The sequence below is a fragment of the Triticum urartu genome, chromosome 2A, assembly GCF_056163025.1.
Source record: "Triticum urartu cultivar PI428250 chromosome 2A, HENAU_Tu73, whole genome shotgun sequence".
Taxonomy (NCBI): domain Eukaryota; kingdom Viridiplantae; phylum Streptophyta; class Magnoliopsida; order Poales; family Poaceae; genus Triticum; species Triticum urartu.
The window spans coordinates 364349634-364373018 of NC_141874.1; the positions used below are offsets into that span (position 1 = coordinate 364349634).

A 23385-nucleotide genomic window follows, 5' to 3' on the forward strand; every position below is an offset into this window, starting at 1 on the left:
GTCCATTCATCACCGGGCCGGCATTAAATGCAACGACGGCTAAGCTCCTCTCGTCCACTGTCTATTAATCTCCTATTTAAATGAGGCCAAACGCCGGCCAAGAATCACACACCTCTGCCGCTCCCCTATCTCCTCCTTCACCCTTTTGTCCACTATAACAATGGATTACGAAGAGTAGTTATCCGACATCCAAGCCGGCTAGGTGGCCCGTCGAGCCCGCCAGATATGAGCTATGTAGTTGCTGATCCACCTCCCTCCCTCGCCCAACGGAGCCAGTTGCCGCCCCAAGCCGACGCACGGTTCAGCAACTCACCGCTCTAGGCCAGCTCGACGAGGAGCGGCAAGCTGCTCCACGCTGGCACTGCAGGGAGCACGGGCGTCGTCTCTGTCATTCCACACCGCCGCCTCGTACCGCGCCTTCCGTGTCTGTGACCATGTCTCCCTATTCTGTGGCCGAGACTCCCATGCTTGCGGCCGCGCCATGCAAGCAAAGACAGAAGTCGGGTGCACGAAGAGCGAGAAGTCCGTGGCCAGCGCCTCCGCGTCCACCCCCATCATCAAGAAGTAGAACATGGGAGGCCGCCGCTGCTTGGGTCCCATGAAGGCCACCACCTAGGCGACGTTGGCGTACACAGTACTTGTCTAGCTGGATCCTTTTGTTGCGAGGACCTTCGTCGACCCCGCATGGGCTCCACGGAAGCGGAGAAGCCCCCTTCCACCTCCATCTTGGGAATTAGCCGACGATGTCAGTTGAGCAGTGGGGAAGCGAGCCATCCTTTGTGCCGAAGCATATACCTCTGGGGCTCCCGGCAGTCCGGTGATCATTCTGCCGGACATGAGGAAGACAAATGGATCGGTGGGCAACCATTTATGCTAGGTATTATTATACATGTGCTATTCAGGACTAGCATTGCTTAGTTGATTGGAATGTAATGAAATCCGTCATGTTTGTATCAAAATCCGATATTTTATATGAATTCCGTCATTGTTTATTTGAAATATCGCCGTGTTTGCATGAATTTTGTATGGTTGGTTGAGGTGTTGTCTAAAAGTGCAACTATCCCTGGGTGCTTTTGGTAATTCCTAACAACATATAGCTCATTGAGCTAATACTATTTCAATATAAATATTTCAGGAAAGCTCAATGATTGGCATGGCATGGATTAGAAATGTGGACCCCTCAAAATGCTAAGGACAAAAGATTGGCTCAAGCTCTAAAGCTCAAGAATCTACATTTTACTTTTAGTGATCCAAGATCACATTGAGTCCATAGGAAAAGGGGATGAGGTGTTGCTTAATAGGTTACTTTCTCAAAAAGCTTAGTGATATGCTCCAAAACCCTCAACCACTTTATCATATCCACATATGTCCCAAACCAAAAGTCAAACTCAGCCCCACCGAATCTTTCTATCCGGCGCCACCGAGTTCCTTTGACATAGCCAATGCCACAAAACCCTAATCTTTTCGGTCTCACCGATAGGGATCTCGGTCTCACCAAGATGGGGTTGCAAACTCTCTGTTTCCCTTCGTAACATTTTGGTCCAACCGAAATGAGTGATCGGTCCCACCGAGTTCGCAATGCAAACTCTCTGTTTCCCCTTTGTAACGTTTTGGTCTCACTGAGATGAGCGAATCGGTCCCACCGAGTTTGCCTGACCAACTCTCTAGTTAGCTTATTACCAACATCGGTCCCACCGAGTTTGTGTAATTGGTCTCACCAAGATTACATTATGCCCTAACCCTAATGAAATCGGTCTCACCGAGTTGACATGTCGGTCCCACGAAAATCCTAACGTTCACATTTTGAACTAAATCGGTCCAACCGAGTTTCATTATTCGGTCCCACCGAGTTGGGTGATTTGTGTGTAACGGTTAGATTTTGTGTGGAGGCTATAAATACCCCTCCACCCACTCTTCATTCGTGGAGAGAGCCATCAGAACATCCATACACTTCCTCATACATTTTCTGAGAGAGAACCACCTACTCATGTGTTGCGGTCAAGATATTCCATTCCAACCATATGAATCTTGATCTCTAGCCTTCTCCAAGTTGCTTTCCACTCAAATCATCTTTCCAACAAATCCAAATCAGTGAGAGAGAGTTGAGTGTTGGGGACACTATCATTTGAAGCACAAAAGCAAGGAGTTCATCATCAACACACCGTCTATTACCTTTTGGAGAGTGGTGTCTCCTAGATTGGTTAGGTGTCACTTGGGAGCCTCAGTCAACATTCTGAAGTTGAACCAAGAAGTTTGTACGGGCAAGGAGATCTCCTACTTCGTGAAGATCTACCCTAGTGAGGCAAGTTCTTCGTGGGAGATGGTCATGGTGGGATAGACAAGGTTGCTTCTTCATGGACCCTTCATGTGTGGAGCCCTCTGTGGACTCGCGCAACCGTTACCCTTCGTGGGTTGAAGTCTCCATCAACGTGGATGTACGATAGCACCACCTATCGGAACCATGCCAAAAATCTCCGTGTCTACATTGCGTTTGCTCCCTCCAAACTCCTCCCTTTACCTTCATGTGCAATGTTTTACATTCCGCTGATATACTCTTATACTTGCATGTGTATGGTGATAGCTTGACTAGTGCTAAGTTGCTAAAATCTGCCAAGACTTAAAATTGGGAAAAGGCTAGATTATTATTTGGTCAAGTAGTCTAATCACCCCCTCTCTAGACATACTTTCGATCCTACAAGTGGTATTAGAGCTAAGGTCTCCATTTGTCTTGATTTCCATAACTTTTGGTGATCATAGCCTTGGTTTCACAACCTAGGAGAGTATGGCTTCTAGCGAGGGAAATTACCACCGTAGAGGTCCTTACTTTGATGGTACCAATTTTGCTAGTTGGAAGCATAAGATGAAAATGCATATTCTTGGACATAACCCCGCCATTTGGGTTATTGTGTGTATTGTCTTGCAAGGTGAATTCTTTGATGGGTGAGAACCGAACCATGAAGCTACCGCAGAAGAGTTGAAGATGCTGCAATACAATGCTCAAGCTTGTGATATTCTATTCAACGGATTATGCCCCGAAGAATTCAAATAAATCGGCCGTCTTGAGAATGCAAAGGAAATTTGGGACACTTTGATTGATATGCACGAAGGTACTGACACCGTCAAGGAATCCAAATTGGATGTGCTTTAAAGACATCTTGACAAGTTCAAAATGAAGGATGGTGAAGGTGTCGCTGAAATGTACTCTAGGCTTGCTCTCATCACAAATGAGATTGTCGGCTTAGGAAGTGAAGAGATAACCAATAGATTCATCATCAAGAAGATCCTAAGAACCTTGGATGGAAAATATGATACCCTATGCACATTGATCCACATGATGCCCAATTACAAAGATCTCAAGCCAACGGAGTCATTGAAAGAATTGTTGCTCATGAGATGTCACTTAAGGATAAGGAAGAGCTTCACAACAAGTCAAGTGGTGCTTACAAAGCCTCATGTGATGCTCCCACATCATCAAGTGAGAAACAAGCCTTTAGTGAAGAATTGAGCCTAACGGTGAAGAACTTCAACAAGTTCTACAAGAGTAGAAGCAAGGAGAGAAGTTCCAAGTCAAGGTCCTACAATGACAAAAGATCTTCAAGTCGTGAACGAAATTGCTACAATTGTGGAAGACCCAGACACTACTCCAATGAGTGTACGGCTCCCTACAAAAGAAGAGAAGACTCTCCAAAAGAAGAAGTAGAAGAGAAGAATCACCACCAAGAGAGAGAAGGAGTAGAGATGACCATTATGAACGAAGAACATCACGGAGAAGCAAGGATTCAGAAAGGAAGGACAAATCATCAAGGAGCTACACAAAATGAAGACATCAAGCTCATGTTGGTGAATGGGTATCCGGCTCCGACTCCGACAATAACTCCGAGAGAAGTTATCACTCCGACTCTGAATATACTCAAGATGAAGGTGTTGTCGGTCTAGCACTTGTGTCAACAAACTCCTACGACATATTTGAGTCACCAAATGAAGGAATTCGAAGATGCTTCATGGCTAAAGGCCCAAAGGTATCACACCCCGAGTATGTTGATTTCAATAGTGACGAAGATGATTTGCTAGGTGATGATGATTTACTTGTTGACAATTCTAGTGATGAAAACTATGATGAACTTGCTATTAATCATGCTAATCAAGATAAAACGAATGACGATGATAAGAAGGAGATTGAGTGTCTAACTAAAGAACTAAACACTCTTAAGTTAGCTCATGAAACTACCTTGAAAAATCATCGAGAGCTTTTAGAGACTCATGAAAAGTTGCACTTTGAAAAGCTCAACCTTGAGCAAGAGCATGGGTTCTTAAAAGCGATCAATGATTATCTTCGCAAGAAAAGTTCTTCTTACATTGCCAAGCGTTTACTCGTGTCTACTTACATGCCACAAGTTAAATCTAGCAACAAGAGTAAGAAAGATTCTTCTTCTAGTAGTAACAATAATCATGCTAAACCCAATACTACACCACAACACGTAATTAGGGGCAGTTAACTGCCGGGAGAAATACGTAAACAAGGGCATGTGAACTGTCGGGACATTTTTTACTGCCGGCACAAGTATCTCAGGGCATAGGAACTACCGTTAGAACTTGAGCAATGCGGGCACCTTATCTGCCGGTAAATTTAAGGGCACCTTATCTGCCGGGACAACTAAATCGTGGCCTCTAATCTGCCGGGGACCGTCCTGGACGCGAGGCCGAATAGCATCGGTCATAAAGCACGCGCTAGGGAGGGGAGAGTGCGCGAGAGACGAAAATTTTGGTCCAAAATAATTATAGACGCGCGGGCCCTCCATCCAAAGTCAGCCACAACCTCCCCTCCAAAAAGAAAAAAACCTAGGTCACGGCCGCCCCCAAATCTACATCCCGATCCACCCGTGCCCTCCACCATCCCGCCGCCGCCCCCAACCATCCCGCCGCCGCTGTCGCACCCGCCATCCCATCGACGCGGACAGCCCTCCACCCCGACCACTGCCGCCGTCGCCCCTAACTACCCAACAGCAGCGCTGGCAGCACCCCACTAACCCGGACCACCACTGTCGCCGAGCCACTCAACCGGCGACTACCCTCCTCGAATGCCTTCCCTCGCCACCACTCTACTTCGCGAGATTCCTCCCCCGAGCAGGCTTCCTCCCTAAGGTGCGTGCCCTTGGAGCAGAATCTCACAATTTCTGGGAGGGCGCGAGGAATACCTTGTTCCCCTCATTTTCTTTCTTCTGCTTTTTCCCTAGAAGATGTTCCTGATGCTACTACTTCTCCTAATGATCCTCGTGCAGACGATGGAGCCAGTAGTTCTTCTGATGAGGTGGGTGAGTGCAATGGTGTTGGTGTGTTCTTCGGATGAGATTGTGTCTGCAATGTTGTTGGTGTGTTCTTCAAATGAGAGAAGAACAAGTAGGTAATTCGAATCAGTGGTCTGTTGATTACTCTTATGTAATATTTGTATTTTCTCTAGGTGCTGATTTAATCCTTCTGAACCCCAATGAGGCTGATAGCCTAAATAAATCTTTGCTCTACGTAACTTCTACAAGTTTTCTATTTAGTCTTCTGTTGCATCAGGGGCAAACAAGCGCTCTCTTGTCTGAGTTTTACTTTCCTATATTGTAGAGTGCATGATTGTAGGACTACACAGTTTACAGAATTTCTCTCAAAACAAATAAATAGAAGGATTACATGGATGCATATTAGGTGAACTGTACTATAGGCTGTGCACTTGCCTTTTTCCTTCACATCAAAAGTTCAAAACTGATTTCTTGTAGGCTGTGCACTTGCCTTATTGTTGGAAACAGAAATGGAGCTATGTCCTGTTATTTTCTCTGTACTCTACCCTCATGGTTTGTAGGGTAACAAGCACAATATTTAAATGAAATGTTGTTTACTGTCGGTGGCTTATTTGTATGCCTTACAAATGTGGATGGGCTTCTAGCCCAGTGGTCAGCGAACGGCTGTGTAAGCTGGCCGACGCAGGTTCGAGCCTCGGCTCATACTATGCTGTCTCACATTCTCCTCTTAATTAAAAAATCAGTAGGGCTTCTTCCCCTACTGGTCTAGTTTTTCTTATGCCTAACAAATTGGGTGCAATGCTCATTTGGTAAAAAATTCTTACACTGTTGGTGGCTTGTTCATGTGCTAGTCTGGCATTGGTGAACTGTACTGTAGCTTGTGCACTTGCCTGTAGGTTGTGCACTTGGCTAGCTGGTTAGCCATGTAATTCTGCACCCCCTTTTGTTTGTAGGGTGTATTTGAGATCCCATTTATCTGCTCATGTCTTATTTTTAGTTCCAAAATTGAGCAGTGCAAGTTACTGATTGATGTATGGTTTCAATGCTTGGTCGTGGTTACACATGTAGTAATGTATATTTGTTGGTAAGAACAATGTGTGATAGTATGGTTTGTCATGACTCATGAGTGTGTCGAAAAATCTAGACTTTGCCATGACTTGATATTGCAGAGATGTATGTCAGAAGTACAAATTGGTCCAATGCTTACTATCACTCTCATGTATCTTTTAGTTGTTTCTACAGAAAGCTTTACGAAGTGAATTCATTATTGCTTGAAGTCTTGTGTATGGAAGGGAAATTGGACATTCTGCTCACTGTGTACTAATCAAAATGTATGTATAGATACTCTGCTCATTCTGGTTCATGCCGCTATTAATTATAAGCGCTTCTTTTGTGAGCTTCTATCTTATGCAAATAATGTGATAATTTAGCAGCCTACTTTCATGGCTTTGGATGTCACTTGAAAAACTATCAGTGAAAGTGTTTTCTTGTTCTCTGCTTAACTAGATGTCAAAGTATAAGGAACAAGCTAATGTACAAGATGTCTTTTTGTTGTTGTCGCGAAAAGCTCGTTTACAAGATGTTAAAGAATAATTAAGTAACAAGCTCATTTTCTTTGCTTAATAATAATAGCAGCTTTGCAAAAACACAGTTATTTATAATCTGTTATTTTCACTTGTCCAGTTTCCCATCTGATGTTTATGGATTACTTATGGCAAGGAAGCAGAGTTTGGAGCCACATGCTGATTCGTTGTTATTGTTTAAAAGATGAACCAGAGCAAGTACACTAATATTGCGTTGATTGCTTAAACAACTTTGCTTCTATGTATGCAGTAGGAAGTAGACAAGTCCGCGGCAAAAGCAGGAATTCGACCACAAGCATGCCGAGTAGGTAATATTCATGTTTCTCTTGGCTATTAAGCTCAGGTCTAAGTGGGTCATTCTTTTTATTGATTGAGGTCTATTTTTTTTACATCTACTGCTCTACATTCTCCAGGATGATGCTTTTTACTATTTGCAATCACATTTCACACTCTCACCCAACGTTTACGAGTCGACGATTCAGATGAGTCGTTCAAAGGTTGAGACTCATAGACTAATCGTGACTAGTCTAGACTACTGCTGGACTAGTCGACATGGTACTGTAGTTCACAACTTGCAGCAATCAATTACTAAAACCTAGTATTAATATGTAATATATACTATAGAAAGTGCATTAGAGCATCAATTTGTTCTGCAGATTAGGCCAGTAAGCATATTTCATGTTGGATCCTTGCTCCTAGTTGGCTTCTTGCAGGATCCTTCGATGGATCATATTGCTCATTGGCCTAAGCTGCAGCTGCTGAATACAATACATGAGATATTTCCGGCATAGACATTGCACTTCAGACCTAAGGATCTTGAAACTGAAGCAAGCAAAACGAAATAAGGAAGAGGGCAAGGGGTAAAAATCGAATCAAAGAAGGGAAGAAGAGAAGGGAGAAATTACTTTGCTAGTATGCTTGCTTGCTTACTGCAACCTGAGGGACAAGCGGATCCAGTAGCCAAAAGGTAGCAGACGGAGACCGTAGGGCAGATCTAGGGAGAGCAGAAAGAATGGAGGGAAAGGGCCAGAGCAGAGGAGTGCAGATCCATGAAGAGCATAAGCAATGGAGGGAAAGGGGCAGGGTGGCTGGCTCACTTATCCCCTCCCAATCCCTAAAAAAATTGAGTCGAACGACTCAAGGTGCACGACTAGTCTACGACTCCTTGACTCGGTGAACTAGTCTACACGAGATTTCTAGTCGACACCCAGAATGCGACTCATAGACTTGTCTAGCGACTAGTCTTGACTAGTCCCTCGACTCGTAATCAATGCTCTCACCACAATAGCAAATCAATTAGAAAAGAATGCCGCTGGTTGTGGTTGTATGTTTGTTTGTATGTAGAGTGGTAGACGACATAATCATATTCTGTATTTTTGTTTGTATGTTTCCAAGGATTTTCATGTCCTGAACTTTATATAGTACTCAAGTTTACAAAAAGAAGATTTTATACAGTAATTGTGGAAGCAACTCCTCTTGGAATTGGAACTGTGAAAGGATGTGTCATATTTGCTTCCTTTGCACTTTTAGGTCCATGCTTGTTTTCCTAGTATGCCTCATGCTGCTTGGTTTTACATGTACATGTCATAGAACAAAAGCCTCACATTTAGCATAAGTTTGCAAATTAAAAAAAAGAGGCACATACATGTCTCAGTGTGAGCAGCTGAAACCTTGCAAAAATTTCATATGCAAGCCTCGAAAATTCCATATGGAAGCCAGAGAGGGTTGCAGAAATGGCCCATACTCACTTTAATATTGCCTGGTCTTTTTTTTCTGGTCCCAGATTCTATGTGGCGTGCAGTTCATAGATTCTTCTCGTGTTTGTCTTGTTTCTTAACTTCTTTCTTACCTACTGACATAGCTATAATCTTCATTTTGAGTTTCCGATATGTTGCAGGTTTCGCAAAGGTACACAAGTTGATGGAGGTTTGGAAGATCTTCAAGCTGTTGAAGATTTGGAAGACCTACAATGAAGTTGGTGGAGTGATAATGCCATATGTCTTATTTGTTGAATCTGGAGATTGCTATGCTTATTTTGGTTGTGGCACATCTAGAAATTTATGTACTACTTTTGTGGTACTACTTCATTTTTGTAGTCTGGCACATCTAGAAACATATATGTACTTCTCCTTTTGTGGAAAAACCTTGTGTTTATTGAATATATTTTAAGGTTCTGATGAGGCCTATATGTTACTTTGATTGATGAAGTCTCTGTATAAATTGTGTGATATGCCATGATTGCCTGAACATGCTTGTATAGGGATGCCCATAATAGTTTGGTAGTGAAATAAACGTGCTGGCATAATAACTGCCGGGCAAACATGCTTGTGCCGTCAGTTGAATTGCTGGTAACTATAGTAACTTGTTCCTTGACCAATCTGTTAGGAGAAAATGGACTGCCGGCAAATAGATGGGCAAGGGCAAAGAATCTGCCGGGAGATGTAATCCCCGGCAGCCGTTCTCGTGGTAGTTCTATCTGCCGGGAGAAACACTGTCCTGGCAGTTTGTCTGCCCTTTAAAGTGCCTTCTCCCAGCAGATTTTTTGTCCTTACATCAGTGTTGTGGTGTAGTTGAATCTCAGCCTCCCTAACCAGACGTACAGTTGTCACAGCAACTAGAACTGGTCCAACAAATCATTGTCTTCAACGAGTCACTGGTTTCATCCTTCCCATTCCTTTACTTACTGTTGGCCCTGGTGAAGTCATTGCCTGATTGCATTAGTTTTTGTCTTCATTGAGTGACTGCTTGTTCTGATTGGCTTCACAATATCTTCCTACCTGATCTTTACTGCCTAGCTGCTATTAGTCATTGTGCTTTCACTTCATTGAATATTTGACTATGGTTTGCCTAGTGTAGTCTACCTTCCGCTGCATGATAATAGGTTTATTTCTATCGTTTGTCTTCGAAACTTCCATGTTTTGAAGACTTTCATAAAAATAGCCTATTCACCCCCCTCTAGTCGATCACTAGCACTTTCAACACTGACGAACATTGTATTTGATGCGTGCTCCGTATTTTGTTACGACACTTACGGTCATTGTATTTGATACGAAAGCACAATATGGTCCCTGGACTTCAAAATAAGCGCATCATGGTCACCATATACATTTTGTGGTGCTAACCAACTTGTGGTTGAGGACAGTGGTTTTCCCAGCCCGCTAGGGTTAAAGTCCCGGTGCTCTCATTTATCCTGGATTAATTTTAGTATTTTCTGGCAATATGCGTTTAGTGGGAGGAGACATTCCCCTCGACTACGAGGCACCTATGGTGACTTCGTAAAATCTCAAGATCATATGCTGGCTCACTCTCTCAAAGGTGCTCATAGGGGTAGGGTCTGCTTGTGTGCGCTTATAGCATTGAGTGTTTTGTGCGTATATATGAGCGCTTGCATCTGTACCGTGTTAAAAAATACATGTCATGATTATATGGTCACTGGCTCACCCGTACAACTCTATATTTTGTTGATGACACGATCAATTGACAAGTCAAACGTTCCATGTGGTGCAACTAGTGTTGCGCCATTAGCACGTGTAACCATGGGGCCCACCTGTCAGCGCGTATATGAAAGAAAGAAATGGTAGTTTGAGTCTGTATTCTGTTAATAAAATACATTTTACGGTGATCATATGGTCACTAGCTCACCATACAGCCCCGTAATTTGTTGATGACACGATCAATTAACCAGTCAAATGGTCCAAATTCAGCAGTGCACATTACCATAGGGCCCACCCGTCAGCGCGTATATGAAAGACATAAATGGTAATAAATTAGTGGCCGGTGGGGATTTGAAGTCGTGATACCTCTGGTTGGCAATCGCCGCACGGTGGGGGCGCGGTGGTGGGGCAGTGGTGTGGGGATCGCCGGAGAAAAAGCTCGACGCGGGGGGGGGGGGGGCTAGAGGGATGGCCGGGGCGGCGGTGGGGAGTGGTTTCGGGGCGGCGAGGTGGCGCGGGAGCGCCGCCAGCCACGGGCGGCGGGTGCCGGCGGTTTGTCCAGTGGTGGCTAGCGGCTCATGGGGGTGGAGGTTGAAGATGAACTACAGGCCCTTAATTTCGTATCCAACGACTGAAAAATCGAGTGACCAAAGATGAAAAAGTCAGTCGACTGACGTGTAGCCTCACCCCGCACGTACACATGCACGCACGCAACACTCGCATGCACGCATGCAGGCGTGCAACACTGACACGTAAACATGCACTCATGGACACACGCACGCATGCAGGGATGGAACACTGAACCGTACACATGAACTCATGAACACATGCACGCACGCACACATGGATGCAACACTGAAACGTACACATGCACGCACGCAACACTCGCACGCCTGCATGCACACAGCACATGATGCAAGACACACGCTCAACCTATACGTGCATGCATCCTTTGTTAAGGACATGGAATGTTACGGGTATTAATCAATCTTATCTGTGATAAGCAAAACATTGATGTTTGCAGCGGCCTTTATGAATCACAATGTATCAAACGGGCTATCAACGTATATATGAAAATTTTAAAATTCTCTTACCTTATATAGTAGGCTTATCTACATGAAATAGATGACGTCACACTCAATGAACAATCATCGGTTTATGAAATGCCTGCTTCTGACCGCCCTGGCCCACCAAAAGCTCCTCTGCCGTGCGCTGCCTGCGTTGGGTCACTAACATGCAAGTCAGGTACCCAACCAACCCACATGTCAGTGGAAGAACGGCGTGGTGTCGTACGTCATAGTCGAGGGCGCCGCTCGATGCATGCCCGGCTGAACACACCTCCTTGCCGCATTCAAACGCCTCCATGAAACCTGTGTGGAAGCCGAGAAACCCACTCTGGACACACGTCCATTCATCACCGGGCCGGCATTAAATGCAACGCCGGCTGAGCTCCTCTCGTCCACTGTCTATTAATCTCCTATTTAAATGAGGCCAAACGCCGGCCAAGAATCGCACACCTCTGCCGCTCCCCTATCTCCTCCTTCACCCTTTTGTCCACTATAACAATGGATTACGAAGAGTAGTTATCCGACATCCAAGCCGGCTAGGTGGCCCGTCGAGCCCGCCAAATATGAGCTATGTAGCTTGCTGATCCACCTCTCTCCCTCGCCCGACGGAGCCAGTTGCCGCCCCAAGCCGGCGCGCGGTTCAGCAACTCACCACTCTAGGCCAGCTCGACGAGGAGCGGCAAGCTGCTCCACGCTGGCACTGCAGGGAGCACGGGTGTCGTCTCTGTCGTCCACACCGCCGCCTCGTACCGCGCCTTCCGTGTCTGCGACCATGTCTCCCTATTCTGTGGCCGAGACTCCCATGCCTGCGGCCGCGCCATGCAAGCAAAGACAGAAGTCAGGTGCACGAAGAGCGACAAGTCCGTGGCCAGCGCCTCTGCGTCCACCCCCATCATCGAGAAGTAGAACATGGGAGGCCGCCGCTGCTTGGGTCCCATGAAGGCCACCACCTAGGGGACGTCTGCGTACACAGTAGTTGTCTTACTGGATCCTTTTGTTGCGAGGACCTTCGTCGACCCCGCATGGGCTCCACGGAAGCGGAGAAGCCCCCTTCCACTTCCATCTTGGGAATTAGCCAACGATGTTAGTTGAGCAGTGGGGAAGCAAGCCATCCTTTGTGCCGAAGCATATACCTCTGGGGCTCCCGGCAGTCCGGTGATCATTCTGCCGGACATGAGGAAGACAAACGGATCGGTGGGCGACCATTTACGCTAGGTATTATTATACATGTGCTATTCAGGACTAGCATTGCTTAGTTGATTGGAATGTAATGAAATCCTTCATGTTTGTATCAAAATCCGATATTTTATATGAATTCCGTCATTGTTTATTTGAAATATCACCGTGTTTGCATGAATTTCGTATGGTTGGTTGAGTTGTTGTCTAAAAGTGCAACTATCCCTGGGTGCTTTTGGTAATTCCTAACAACATATAGCTCATTGAGCTAATACTATTTCAAGATAAATATTTCAGGAAAGCTCAATGACTGGCATGGCATGTATTAGAAATGTGGACCCCTAAAAATGCTAAGGACAAAAGATTGGCTCAAGCTCTAAAGCTCAAGACTCTACATTTTACTTTTAGTGATCCAAGATCACATTGAGTCCATAGGAAAAGGGGATGAGGTGTTGCTTAATGGGTTACTTGCTCAAAAAGCTTAGTGATATGCTCCAAAACCCTCAACCACTTTATCATATCCCCATATGTCCCAAACCAAAAGTCAAACTCGGCCCCACCGAATCTTTCTATCCGGCGCCACCGAGTTCCTTTGACATAGCCAATGCCACAAAACCCTAGTCTTTTCGGTCTCACCGATAGGGATCTCGGTCTCACCGAGATGGGGTTGCAAACTCTCGGTTTCCCTTCGTAACATTTTGGTCCAACCAAAATGAGCGATCGATCCCACCGAGTTCGCAATTCAAACTCTCTGTTTCCCCTTCGTAACGTTTTGATCTCACCGAGATGAGCGAATCGGTCCCACCGAGTTTGCCTGACCAACTCTCTGGTTAGCTTATTACCAACATCGGTCCCACCGAGTTTATGTAGTCGGTCTCACCAAGATTACGTTATGCCCTAAACCTAATGAAATCGGTCTCACCGAGTTGACATGTCAGTCCCACGAAAATCCTAAGGTTCACATTTTGAACTAAATTGGCCCAACCGAGTTTCATTATTCGGTCCCATCGAGTTGGGTGATTTGTGTGTAACGGTTAGACTTTGTGTGGAGGCTATAAATACCCCTCCACCCACTCTTCATTCGTGGAGGGAGCCATCAGAACATGCATGCACTTCCTCATACATTTTTTGAGAGAGAACCACCTACTCATGTGTTGCGGTCAAGATATTCCATTCCAACCATATGAATCTTGATCTCTAGCCTTCTCCAAGTTGCTTTCCACTCAAATCATCTTTCCAACAAATCCAAATCAGTGAGAGAGAGTTGAGTGTTGGGGACACTATCATTTGAAGCACAAAAGCAAGGAGTTCATCATCAACACACCGTCTATTACCTTTTGGAGAGTGGTGTCTCCTAGATTGGTTAGGTGTCACTTGGGAGCCTCAGTCAACATTCTGAAGTTGAACCAAGAAGTTTTACGAGCAAGGAGATCTCCTACTTCATGAAGATCTACCCTAGTGAGGCAAGTTCTTCGTGGGCGATGGCCATGGTGGGATAGACAAGGTTGCTTCTTCGTGGACCCTTCATGTGTGGAGCCCTCTATGGACTTGCGCAACCGTTACCCTTCGTGGGTTGAAGTCTCCATCAACGTGGATGTACGATAGCACCACCTATCGGAACCATGCCAAAAATCTCCATGTCTACATTGCGTTTGCTCCCTCCAAACTCCTCCCTTTACCTTCATGTGCAATGTTTTACATTCCGCTGCTATACTCTTATACTTGCATGTGTATGTTGATAGCTTGACTAGTGCTTAGTTGCTAAAATCTGCCAAGACTTAAAATTGGGAAAAGGCTAGATTATTATTTGGTCAAGTAGTCTAATCACCCCCTCTCTAGACATACTTTCGATCCTACAAGTGGTATTAGAGCTAAGGTCTCCATTTGCCTTGATTTCCATAACTTTTGATGATCATAACCTTGGTTTCACAACCTAGGAGAGTATGGCTTCTAGCGAGGGAAATTACCACCGTAGAGGTCCTTACTTTGATGGTACCAATTTTGCTAGTTGGAAGCATAAGATGAAAATGCATATTCTTGGACATAACCCCGCCATTTGGGTTATTGTGTGTATTGTCTTGCAAGGTGAATTCTTTGATGGGTGAGAACCGAACCATGAAGCTACCGCAGAAGAGTTGAAGATGCTGCAATACAATGCTCAAGCTTGTGATATTCTATTCAACGGATTATGCCCCGAAGAATTCAAATAAATCGGCCGTCTTGAGAATGCAAAGGAAATTTGGGACACTTTGATTGATATGCATGAAGGTACTGACACCGTCAAGGAATCCAAATTGGATGTGCTTTAAAGACATCTTGACAAGTTCAAAATGAAGGATGGTGAAGGTGTCGCTGAAATGTACTCTAGGCTTGCTCTCATCACAAATGAGATTGTCGGCTTAGGAAGTGAAGAGATAACCAATAGATTCATCATCAAGAAGATCCTAAGAACCTTGGATGGAAAATATGATACCCTATGCACATTGATCCACATGATGCCCAATTACAAAGATCTCAAGCCAACGGAGTCATTGGAAGAATTGTTGCTCATGAGATGTCACTTAAGGATAAGGAAGAGCTTCACAACAAGTCAAGTGGTGCTTACAAAGCCTCATGTGATGCTCCCACATCATCAAGTGAGAAACAAGCCTTTAGTGAAGAATTGAGCCTAACGGTGAAGAACTTCAACAAGTTCTACAAGAGTAGAAGCAAGGAGAGAAGTTCCAAGTCAAGGTCCTACAATGACAAAAGATCTTCAAGTCGTGAACGAAATTGCTACAATTGTGGAAGACCCAGACACTACTCCAATGAGTGTACGGCTCCCTACAAAAGAAGAGAAGACTCTCCAAAAGAAGAAGTAGAAGAGAAGAATCACCACCAAGAGAGAGAAGGAGTAGAGATGACCATTATGAACGAAGAACATCACGGAGAAGCAAGGATTCAGAAAGGAAGGACAAATCATCAAGGAGCTACACAAAATGAAGACATCAAGCTCATGTTGGTGAATGGGTATCCGGCTCCGACTCCGACAATAACTCCGAGAGAAGTTATCACTCCGACTCTGAATATACTCAAGATGAAGGTGTTGTCGGTCTAGCACTTGTGTCAACAAACTCCTACGACATATTTGAGTCACCAAATGAAGGAATTCGAAGATGCTTCATGGCTAAAGGCCCAAAGGTATCACACCCCGAGTATGTTGATTTCAATAGTGACGAAGATGATTTGCTAGGTGATGATGATTTACTTGTTGACAATTCTAGTGATGAAAACTATGATGAACTTGCTATTAATCATGCTAATCAAGATAAAACGAATGACGATGATAAGAAGGAGATTGAGTGTCTAACTAAAGAACTAAACACTCTTAAGTTAGCTCATGAAACTACCTTGGAAAATCATCGAGAGCTTTTAGAGACTCATGAAAAGTTGCACTTTGAAAAGCTCAACCTTGAGCAAGAGCATGGGTTCTTAAAAGCGATCAATGATTATCTTCGCAAGAAAAGTTCTTCTTACATTGCCAAGCGTTTACTCGTGTCTACTTACATGCCACAAGTTAAATCTAGCAACAAGAGTAAGAAAGATTCTTCTTCTAGTAGTAACAATAATCATGCTAAACCCAATGTTGTTGCTTCTAGTAGTTCTCTTGATTCCACTAATGATTCTCTTAGCCAAGTTACACTTGAGCAAGAAAATAGCTTATTTAAGGGAATTATAGAGAAAGGTGTTTACAAGAGCCTTGCCGGAAGTTAGCAATTTGAGGAAATTGTACGCAAGCAAGGAAGACACTAGAAGAATCAAGGAATTGGTTTTGAACGAAGGTTCAATGCCAATGGAGTTGAGTGGGAAGAAGATCAATACCCCAAGATGAAGTTTGTTCCTCAACAAGAGAAGTACGATCCTACTTCTTTCCAAGGAACACAAGCTCAAGATGATCTTCCACCACAAGACCACAAGAAAAAAGGCAAGGACAAGCTTCAAGAGGAGATTCATGCATTTGAAGAAGCTCCCAAGGCCTTGGTCAAGTGGGTTCCAAAGACTACATCAAGTTCCACTTCATCAAGTATGACTACAACTCTAAGGATTCCCATCAAGATGGTGTGGATCCCGAAGAAAAAGAACTAGAGAGTTCTTGAGGGTGACTCCGCCAACATACTTCACTCATATCTTCTAGCAAGGACATGTGCAAACATCTTCCATATCTTGCACTAGTTCAAGGAGTCACAAACCCTCTTGTTGGTAAGACAAGGGACAAGGTAACCTAATGCTTTCATGGACACCATCTTATGTGAACATCACTCTATGTCTATGTATATCCTTGTTTGTTCCTTGTGGGACTAACCCGTGTAGGTATTGAAAGTGCAACTCACTCCAATGGATTTCTCCAAATGATCTACATCAACATTGAGCATCTACATCTTCAACACTTACATGAAGTCATCATCGACAAAACCCAAGGTTAGTTCATCCCTCTTAGGGGGGATATCACATCTAGGGGGAGCTTTACTCTAATCAATTGAGCTAAAGCAACTCTAATGGTGTGAACACAACAATGCTTTATGTAAAAGTGGCAACCCCACTTGTGCTTAAATGATGAGTATGACCTACGATCAAATGTTCTCATTTGACTGTTCAGTCAATATACTCATATATAGATGACCTAGTCATCGCCAATTGCTTGATAGATGCTAGGGTGTTTGTGCATGCTTTGCCACATATTTCATTTGCCATTTTATTGTGTGAGCATGTTGGTTGCATATTTTACTCATTCGAGGACATCCATTTGTTGCTTTGTATGTTTGGCTCTTTCTCTTTTGCCAAATGGATGGACAAGAATGCCTAAGAACTCCCTCTAGCTATCTATGCTTTTCTCGTCTCAAACTCTATTCATGCTACATCAAAAAAGTTTGATCAAGTCAGATTCGAACCACTCTGTGTGAGGAGCATTCAAAGTCCCCGATTCGTCATAGACTTAAACTTCCAAAACCTCTTTGTGCATTTCAGTATGACCGAGTCATCCACTTCGGTCACACCGAGTTCACTAAGTTGATCTAGGTTTTCCATCTTGGTGCAACCTATTTGAACTCTTCGGTCACACCGAGTTGCCGTAACCACTCACGTTTCTGCATCTCGGTGCCACCGAGTTGTTCCACTCGGTCACACCGATAGGGTCGGGCTATATATACCCACGGGTGAGATTTTGAAAATTTCTTCAAACTCCTCAGCCCACGCGTGTGTCCTTCTCTACCTCCTCGGGTCTCCGGATCGTCTTCTTGCTGCCAGCGACCTCCCGCCACTGGTTTCCATCGCCGTAAACGGAAATCTGCTCCACCGTTGCCGCCGTAGCGAACCTCCGCGGAACTAGGGTATGGGTTTGAATCTATGTGCTAATTCCTTAACTCCGATTCATAGCACATTGCTTTGCCATGATCATGCCACGTATGCAAACAATCCATCCACTGAAAACTTCCTTTAGGTTAGATTGGATTTGAAAAATTAGGGTTAGGTCTCCGAACTCATCTCTGACCGACCGAGTTGTAGAAATCGGTCTCATCGATTTGGCTTAGGCCATAGCACATGCATTTTCGGTCTGACCGAAATTTGCAAATCGGTGTGACCGAGTTCGACTCTCTATGAAACCCTAGCAGTCTTGGTGCCATCGAACTGTGACTTAGTCTGACCGAGTTCACTGGTTTAGGTTCCAAAAGCTGCTTCGGTATCACCGAGTTTATCAAATCGGTAGCTCCGAAATGCTTTCTGTGGAGAAGTAAAACTAAGTTTTTGACTCATCTGTTTTGCAAAAACTCTGCACTTTGTGATGCTCATCCACTCTACCTCATCTACATCTATTCACGGGGTTTGCTGTCAGTGATTGCCAAGATGTCTGACTAGAGTGACAGTCCGAATAGATCTGAAGAACATGTGCAATTGAGTGAGGGTTCAAATCCCTGAAGCAGCTATGATGAGGGCAGTAGAAGCACACCTAGTAACTTGCCCAAGGCAGCCACTAGAGCAAGGAAGAAGAGAACCTCAGACTCTAAGGATGAGGCCACCTCAAAGAAGAAAGTGCTGAAGAAGGAGTATGGCTCAGCTGCTACAAGAAAGCCAGGGATGCACAAGAAGGCACCTGCCAAGAGAGTGCCAACATCCAAGCCTAGGAAAGCAGCCTTGGAAGAAACAATCGAATTCACTCTTGAACCCAAAGAGGCCGGAGAAGGCAAGACGAGAAAGGATAGGGTCAAGAAGACCACTGCCAGAGTCCTAGGGAGATCATTCATGTTTAAGGACCCGCAGAAGAAGAGGAAGAGGAAGAGGATGCTCTAGCACCCAAAGCTCATAAGCTTATGGGAGATGCTATCAAGTCAGGGGCTGCAACATCAAAGCCCAAGTCTACTCCCAAAGCTCAAGCTCAGAAGTCAAAGCCCAAGAGAAACACTAGAAGTATTCCTGCAGAAGAGAAAAACAAGGCCCCAGTGCCTCAAGCTGAAGAAGAGGATGGTGAGTCTCTTGTTTTGAGTAAATTGAAACCCAAGATCCCAGACCACAATGATGCTCCTCTGGTGGCTGAAGACATGCACATCAGAAAAGATGCTGGACTGATATTGTGGAGACAGTCTGATCCCTATGCTATTAGAAGAAGGACTGCAGTTGATTACAGATTTCATACCAAAGAACAGCAAGACTTCTATGCGACGATTTTGCTTGACAAGAAGCCCATTGTTTGTGACATGAGATGGGTTGATTGGGAATACATCAAGGAGAATGAAGATCACTTCCCAGGAGTATATGACAACTTCAAAGCATGTGGAGTAGATGAGTTTGTTGGACAAAAGCTCACAAAATGGAATGATAAGCTGATCATGCAGTTTAACTCCACTGCCCACTTTTACCCAGATGGGAAGGTAGTTTGGATGTCTAAAGGTACTAGGTACCAATCCACTGTGAAAGAATGGGCGAAGCTTATCAATGCCCTAGAGGAACATGAAGATGACTTGGATGTGTATGCCAAGAAGAAGAAAGACCACAACTCCATGGCAAACATGTACAAAGAGATCCCTGATAAATCTTTGGAGACTCACAAGCTTGGATCTGTACATTACTTGTTGTCTGGTCTGCCTACCATCAACACCATCCTAAGGCACACATTGCTACCCAAGTCTAGAGATCACAAGATGGTTAGAGGACATTCCATCAACTTGCTGCAAATATTTGATGTCCCTCAAAAGTTCAAAGTCACGAGCCTGATTGTAGAGAAAATCAAGAGGACAGCTGTTGACCAAAAGAGAAGTTGTGGGTATGCTCCGCATATTCAGGAGCTCATCAACTCCAAGATGGGCACAGGAACATACTTGTTTGACAAAGAGCACTTACCCTTGCTTCCAGAGTTTAAAGATAATGAAGTTGTCATGAATGAGAATGAACCATCATCAGCTCAAGAACAAGAGAAGAGAGCTAAAGCTAAGGCTGAGAAAGCTGCCAAGATGCCTAGTCTAGAGGAAGCATCTCAAGTTTTCCTGAAGAGCAAGCAAGATCAGCTTGCATACCTGATCCAATCTACATTGAGGATTGAGAAGAGCTTGGCCACCCTGACTCAGAATCAGGAGAGCTTGGAGAGGATTGTTGAGACAAAATTTTATGATCTTGACCTCAAGGCAACTGAGATACAGACTGCGGTTGAGTAGCTCCAGGAGGAAGCAGAAGAGAGGAGAGGGAAGGAAACTACTGATGCTTTTCAGCGAGTACCAAGGAGTCAGAGGTCTGCTGTAGTGCATGTACCTGATTCTAGAGCTACAACATCTGCACCAGCAGCAACAGCTTCAGTGCCACCTCCAGCAGCCACTCCACCAGCTCCAACTACATCAACAGATGCCTTCGTCCTTGGAGTTCTCTCTACACCACGTCCCGAAGACCAAGCCTGAGAGATGCATAGCACTATGCATATTCAAACTTTTTGGTAACTTGTTGCCAAAGGGGGGGAATATGTATAGATCATAGGCTTTGAGAGAGAGTGTTTTGCCTTTTATCTCTCTTGTTTTTGGTTGAACCTTTCTTTATGCGCTTGGTTGATACACTATGTCTTTGTCTATGTGAGATACTTGTTTGATCATGTGATTGATCATATGCTACTTTAATGCTTGCTTGGATGATATTATCTCTTATATTGCATATATGATCATTCACTTTGCTTGGTGATGAGTGCATGTTTTTAATGTTTATCATTTTGAGAGCTCCACCAAGATGTATGTGACATGGAAAAGTGACCCATGATCCTAATCGATTGTGCATTTGCATTCAAAAGCAAATTTTAAATAATGCACAAATTTAGGGGGAGCTCTTGCTTATCACATACTTCTCAAAGCGACGATGTATTTCAATCTTATAATCATTTGTCGAAGCTTTGATCTATATGTTGTCATCAATTACCAAAAAGGGGGAGATTGAAAGTGCAACTATCCCTGGTTGGTTTTGGTAATTCCTAACAACATATAGCTCATTGAGCTAATACTATTTCAAGAAAAATATTTCAGGAAAGCTCAGTGATTGGCATGGCATGGATTAGAAATGTGGACCCCTCAAAATGCTAAGGACAAAATATTGGCTCAAGCTGTAAAGCTCAAGACTCTACATTTTACTTTTAGTGATCCAAGATCACATTGAGTCCATAGGAAAAGCCAATACTATTAAAACGGGATGAGGTGTTGCTAATGGGTTACTTGCTAAAAATTCTTACTGATATGCTCCAAAACCCTCGACCACTTTCTCATATCCACATATGTCTAAAACCAAAAGTCAAACTCGGCCCCATCGAATCTTTCTATCTGGCGCCACCAAGTTTAGTTGACATAGCCACTGCCACAAAACCCTAGTCTTTTCGGTCTCACCGAGATGGGGTTGCAAACTCTCTGTTTCCCTTCGTAACGTTTCGGTCCAACCGAAATGAGCGATCGGTCCCACCGAGTTCACAATGCAAACTCTCGTTTCCCCTTCGTAACGTTTCGGTCTCACCGAGATGAGAGAATAGGTCCCACCGACTTTGCCTGACCAACTCTATGGTTAGCTTATTACCAAAATCGGTCCCACCGAGTTTGTGTAATCAGTCTCACCGAGATTATGTTATGCCCTAACCCTAATGAAATTGGTCTCACCGAGTTGACATGTCGGTCCCACCAAAAATCCTAATGTTCGCATTTTGAACTAAATCGGTCCAACCGAGTTTCATTATTCGGTCCCATCGAGTTGGGTGATTCATGTGTAATGGTTAGATTTTGCGTAGAGGCTATAAAAACCCCTCCACTTACTCTTCATTCATGGAGAGAGCCATCAGAACATGCCTACACTTCCATCATACATTTTCTGAGAGAGAACCACCTACTCATGTGTAGAGGTCAAGATATTCCATTCCGACCATATGAATCTTGATCTCTAGCCTTCTCCAAGTTCCTTTCCACTCAAATCATCTTTCCACCAAATCCAAATCAGTGAGAGAGAGTTGAGTGTTGGGGAGACTATCATTTGAAGCACAAGAGCAAGGAGTTCATCATCAACACACCATTTGTTACTTCTTGGAGAGTGGTGTCTCCTAGATTGGCTAGGTGTCACTTGGGAGCCTCTGACAAGATTGTGGAGTTGAACCAAGGAGTTTGTAAGGGCAAGGAGATCGCCTACTTCGTGAAGATCTACCGCTAGTGAGGCAAGTCCTTCATGGGCGATGGCCATGGTGGGATAGACAAGGTTGCTTCTTTGTGGACCCTTCGTGGGTGGAGCCCTCCGTGGACTCGCGCAACCATTACCCTTCGTGGGTTGAAGTCTCCATCAACGTGGATGTACGATAGCACCACCTATCGGAACCACGCCAACATTCTCTGTGGGTATGATTAGCGGGTTTACCAGGGGTGCTATGGATCTGACATATTTGGTCCAGAATTTTGTTTAGGCTGGACAATTCGTCTCTGGCGCCTTTAGAGGGCGGCTTTTGCTGACCTGGCCGAGAGCTTTTGAATCCAGTGTTTACTTCCGTGCTCTTCGTGTTGTCTTCTTTATTCCGGCGATTGTTATTGCTGTTGCGCCGTGATTTCCTATTTCCATCTCTAACTTTGGATGTACTGGGGTCGCTGGTGCTGCATCTGGCTAGCCAGCTATCCTCGCCCGTGCAAAAGCGGGTCATGAGGCTTGTTAATGCTGCCATTGTTCTCGGTTTTTCTTGGCCGAGGTGTCTGGCAAGCCATTCGTCACGGACGCTCTGCTTAAACGCTGCCAAGGCTTCGGCGTCCGGACAGTCGACAATTTGGTTCTTTTTAGTAAGAAACCTGTTCCAAAGCTTTCGGGCTGACTCTCCGGGCTGTTGAGTTATATGACTCAAATCATCCGCGTCCGGAGGTCGGACATAAGTCCCTTGAAAATTTGCCCGAAAGGCGTCTTTGAGTTCTTCCCAACTTCCAATGGAGCTTTCGGGGAGGCTCTTAAGCCAGTGCCGAGCTGGCCCTTTGAGTTTGAGGGGTAAATACTTAATGGCGTGGAGATCATCTTCCCGAGCCATGTGGATATGGATGATATAGTCCTCAATCCGGACCCCAGGGTCTGTTGTTCCATCGTATGCCTCTATGTTTACGGGTTTGAATCCCTCTGGAAATTCATGGTCCAGCACCTCATCGGTGAAACATAGGGGGTGTGCGGCACCCCGATATTTGGGTGTACCGCGTTGTTCGGATGTTTGTTATGTTGCATCCTATGCTGGAGCACGCTTGTGTGGTCCATAGATGGATCTGGTTTCGCCCTCCTTTTGATGTGAGCCCTCGCGTAGACCGCGTATTGGCTTATGTGCGGCGTTGCTTGCCGCTTT

General features: G+C 44.6%; 1 long non-coding RNA gene across 8 annotated transcripts; it reads left to right on the forward strand.

Moving 5' to 3' along the window:
• The first annotated feature begins 4805 nt into the window (after positions 1 to 4805).
• Positions 4806 to 9075, forward strand: LOC125537376 (uncharacterized). Of its 8 annotated transcripts, none has more exons than XR_015616471.1 (5): positions 4806 to 5142; positions 5280 to 5401; positions 6516 to 6616; positions 6969 to 7176; positions 8766 to 9075. It is a non-coding gene; the product is annotated as an uncharacterized LOC125537376 (long non-coding RNA). The 8 variants fall into 8 exon arrangements; XR_015616473.1 differs by having other exon boundaries at positions 6528 to 6616; XR_015616472.1 differs by having other exon boundaries at positions 5280 to 5397.
• The last annotated feature ends 14310 nt before the right edge of the window (positions 9076 to 23385 follow it).